Raw genomic sequence first — 5,381 nt, forward strand, 5'->3', positions numbered from 1 at the left:
AGAAATGTCTCCTCTACTATACGACTTAGATGCTATATGCGTTCAAAAATCTTTTATTATAGATTTAAATATAATAGGAGGTAACGGCAAATTATTTGTCAGAATTGCTGACAGAAAATAATGTTTACTACATAAATAAATAAAACAAAAATGCTTTAGTATTTTACCGGAGTCTTCGTTATTCACAAAGTCAATTCCGTTTTCTTTGTCTCCTTAACTGAATGCAGAGGTTAACTTCGCTATTTAAAGTCAATTCGTCGTTCAGACATTCGCGGTCTGCTTCTGAAATCTATAGGCACTTTGACAATTGCTAGTCTCTATGTAATAATTAAGCTATATTTTACGACCAAATGAATTTTCTTATTATGAATATTATCTTGCTGCTTTTCCCATTAGGATGGAATGGAAAACTGAGAAGAAAATTGAGAGTAGGTAGGTTTGAAAGATTTAGTACTATCTACCTATACCTACAGGAAGGTTGGATAGTAAGATGGAAAAAAGATAATATGAATGGAAATACAATAAAAGGTAAGAAATGGGTTGCAGCTATGGGCCACAAAAGGGCACTGCAAAGAACCTTTAAAAATGCTTACAGTGCACCCCGTGAGGTGCACTGACGACACTATATCCCCGTACGGAGCTTTTCCCATTAAAGGGAGTAGCTAATAATATATATATATATATATATATATATATATATATATATATATATATATATGTTAACAACAGCCGTTCCAGATGGCAGTTAGTAAAACCCATCCACCCAAAGTACACAAAATCCCCGACTTTGGGCCTTGATAACTCTGGAAATAGTCGACCGATCGGGATGAAACTTTGGCTTTAGAAATTTCCTACAAAGGTCTCTAATCGCGCCAAATTTCATCGAATTCCGTTTGGCCTTTTTGAAGATCGAGATAATCATTTTTGACGTTCAGGGGATGAAGGTCGGTGAGTGAGGGACCTAACATATCTTCAGAACAATAACAGTAAACGATGTAGCTGTGATGCTTAATTTTTCTGAAAGCTCGTATTCTGGAGGGGTGTGCCTTTCGGAGTTTGTTTTTTTGAAATAATATAATTTTAAAGTTACAGTAGGCAGGAACAGATCAACACTCACAGGTGGGTCTGCTCTGCCAGTCTGGTGTAGGAAGGCTGGTCCCCTGCATGCCACAGTGGAGCCGTTTCAAAGGCATATCCCACCTACTACTACTACTACTTCAGTCGGCTATCACTCAACTGAGTCAACTCCCTCAGGGTGGAGCCTCGTGTCAGGATGTCGGCTGGGTCATACCTGGTGAGGACGTGCCCGAGTACGATGTCACATTCCTGTTGGGGGAAACAAATCTCCCCACCGGTTGGAAATTAGTTTTTGTGTTTCCCCCCCGACTGGCTACCCAGGCCATAGCTACCTTGCTGTCTGTCCAAATGAAGATATATTGAATCCCTAAGTTCCTTCAAATGTTTCCCCTAACTGTAATATAAGTATGTATCATGTTACTGTTATCAGTAATTGTACGTACTGAACTGAGCGTTGCTATGTCTATGGTTAGCAACGCATTACCTAACTCCGTCACGCCAAGACTTTAGCACGGACGCCAGTTGCTCTGTAACCCGCCTTAGGTTTAAGAGGCCTCTGTAATAAACCATCAACTTGGGAATAGTGCATCTTACTTACCTGCCCATAGAGTATCCTATACTAACCTAAACCCCAATTGCAAGGCTAGCAATTCTAATTTTGGTATATTTAGTTTGGTTTGTTTTGTAGGTGTCACTCGTATTTTTGATGTTGGAATGTTGACCTGTCTTTCTTTGTTCTTCATGTATGCCACATTTACGCCTTAATATAGGCATCAGTAAAGATATGAATTCCGACCCTTCAAAAATGACTCCCGTTGTGAATTTCGAAGTATGAATACAACTGAACTCGTCTAATATCCTACTGCCCTGTTCTTGTTTTTCCTTGCTCGACACGTCATCCAATCCAACTCCTTCTTCCCAAAAGTCCTGTAAAAAGATCTTACCTTTCACAAAGACAGGACTGACAAGTCCCAAGGGATCAAAATTAGCTACAAGTAATGACAGTGTCCTACGTTTCGCAGGTTGACCGCTCTTAATCCCTTTAGATGGCTCCAAGCTGAAGCAACCCTTTCTTCTCTCCCATTTCATGCACATAACTGAGATCTCTACTGGTTCCCTTCCCCCAGTCTGATGATCGAACTTCTCATTATTGCTATCCCACCCCATTAACGGCATTTGAGCCACATCCAGCAAAGTTTTAACCTTCACATAATCCCTTCCCATCTCCTCTACTGAAGTATATGTTTGTAATTAGTTATCAGTATAGAAGGACTTTACGAAATCTCCCCTTCCCCTTTTTTCCAGGTGTGTTCTAAGTACTTGCTGTAACAGGTAAAGACTGGTAGTGACTCCGAAACCACAACTTTAAAGGTGAAGTTAGCTGCTTGTGTAGGCATCTTGCACCATAGAAAACGAGCATATCTGGTGTCCTTGGGGTCGAAGAACACACGATGGAATGCTTTGGATACGTCAGAGGTTATAGCAAAAGGATTCTGACTATGTTTTAAAAAAATCCCTGACAAAAAGAGGCCAATTGCCTCTCAAGGTGGAATTCCACTGAGGCAACATTTTGGCAACATGTGGCATGCTACATTGTCGCATACGCCAAGTGTGTTTCTACCAATTCAACAGAAGGCAACATGTAGCACGCCGACAGATGGCAACTTGTTGCCGTATAACCCGACGCATGTGACAAGATTTAAGGCCATATTTTTAAACTGCCACCTTCCCTTTTCAATGAAGAGGCTGCTCGTGAAATCCCTTCGTGGCGCAGTATTATAAAAACACAGACGAAGCTCCTCCACGAACAGGAACTGTACGGGAGGGTTGGTATGCTGCAGGTGGCAAACAATCATCTCTGTCGGAGTCGGCAGGCAGCTGTTCTACTTCTATCCCACTTATGCCTATATATATATATATATATATATATATATATATATATATATATATATATATATATATATATATATTATATATATATATATATATATATATATATAGATATATATATATGTATATATATATATATATTTTATATATATATATATATATATATATATATATATGTATATATATATATATATATATATATATATATATATATATATATATATATATATCTACTTTATCACTTACACAATTGTTTTGTGCAATAATACAATTACTTCGGCAGAGTCCAAGTAGCTTTACAGCCAAGCCCCGCCTACTGATTACGTCACGGCCATTCCTTGAAGCTGATTGGTTGGAAATAGTTTCGAAAAGTTCGTTAACCTGTGGGTCTTTTCCTCTTCATTTATTTTGCAATGGTTGTTTTGCCCGAACTAAAATACATTGTGCTGATTACAGTATAATCCAAGAGAAGGTGAAAGACGATTCTGTTACCACTGTAAAGTTCATAAACACCTGCCAGCCAGGAACTTGGGAACGTGAGGTCTTCTAAGTATAAGGACAGTCTTTTAAAAGAATGCAAATAAGACCATTTGCATTAAAGTACTGAAAAAATAGACTACTGAAATATTTGGCATGTGTTATATATTCCAACACTTACATTAGTTATGCGGTTCTCTTTTAATTTTACAAAAAATATACGAATAGGTTACCGAAGATGTGGTGAAGGCTACATCTTCGTTTCCAAAATGTTCACCCTCAATAATTCACCTTCGTCTTTAGGACGGGGAGTTGCTTTGCGATCACAATAATACTATTTCAGCCGTGAAGAGTTTCTTCGTCGAAGATGTCAGTTTAAAGATACGGCCCTCAGCCTGTTGCCTAGTGATGAACGCCTTCCCACGAGTCGCGGGAAGGATTCGACGTTGAAAGCAACAAGATGAACTGGTCGCAAGAAAAAACCGTAGAGTTTATTTATAGAAGAATATTGGAAACTTGCTGTTCTATGGGGTATATGCTTGACAGAGTACACAAGAATAACCATGGTAAAGTAGACTCACTGTGGGGATTAGCAGAGAAATTTAACTCGTAAAAAAGATCGAGGACTTGGGTACCTAATGCTCACTCATGCATCGAGTCGGTTTGGAGGGAAGATTCTCTCTCTCAAGATATCTACTAGTAGTGGCAAATCCTCGTTGGCTATTCTCTCTCTCTCTGTCTCTCTCTCTCTCATACACACACACACAAGATGGTGCTAGAAACGGCAGTTTTCATAGGCCATTCTATCTCTCTGTCTGTCTCTCTCTCTCATGAGTAATAAATCTTCACGATTTTTTAAAGAGGGAAATGCTGGCGTTGGATATATGACTTTTTATCTTACATAAATGAACAATTTCCACTATTCCAAATGTTATCTTAGCTTTGTGCAGTAATTTATTAAATGAGGTTTTTCAAAATAAGTCTTTCGAGTAACAGGTCACTTTTGATTAGCCTTCTTTTGTAGGTATTTCAGTATTAATAGGTTACAGCAGCTTTTCTTCCTATTATATTATTATTATTATTATTATTATTATTATTATTATTATATGGTGCGCGTGAGAGCACAGCACTAAATGTGCAGCAGCAGCAGCAACTGTCTGCTGAGACATCGTGTTGACAAATGCTTAAGTTTAGTTGAAATGGTGGAAAAGGTTTCGTGGCCTTCAACAATCTACATAGCATGTATAACATGCTACAAGCAACAACGGCGTTGCCTTGTCGCAGGCAACATGTCTCCTGTTTGAAAGCCGCATTCAACATACTTGCTGAAAGCCAGTCAGTCGCATGCTACATGTTGCCTGTGTCGCCTCGGTGGAATCCTGCCTTCAGATTACATTCATGAAGAACCTTCAGGAGACCATATCTCCATGTTGTGTCACGTGTAGGTGATGCTGTTTATTAGCAAAAAACTTCATGTATTAAACTTTCCATTCGAACCAAGATATCAGTTGTGGAGTGCATTCTACAAAACATTTAGCTGGGGATGAATATTTACCGCGTTCCAAGTACCACAGCAAACGTGTATTCGCCATTTTTCCTATGATCTTAGACACGAGCCAGTCCAGTGGGACGATAATTCTTTGTCTTGCATATAGATAAGTCCTTTCCCTGGTATCACAAACATCAGCAACCTTAACGTCTTCCATAGCTTGGGGAAGATATGCTCTCAAAAAATCCTGTTGATAAGGTTTAATGTGACGAATCTGGTATTTTCCGGAATATGCTTAAGCACTGAATATGTTTTATCATCCAGTCAAGGAACTGATTCACTACACCTGCTGAAGGCTGACTCAAATTCACTCACAGTAAAAGTTCATTCCTGATCCATTAAAATCAATTTCTACTTGTTCCATTACCCTTCTTTGAGCGGAATAGGG

This window comes from Macrobrachium nipponense, chromosome 1, assembly GCF_015104395.2.
Source record: "Macrobrachium nipponense isolate FS-2020 chromosome 1, ASM1510439v2, whole genome shotgun sequence".
NCBI classification, from domain to species: Eukaryota; Metazoa; Arthropoda; class Malacostraca; order Decapoda; family Palaemonidae; genus Macrobrachium; species Macrobrachium nipponense.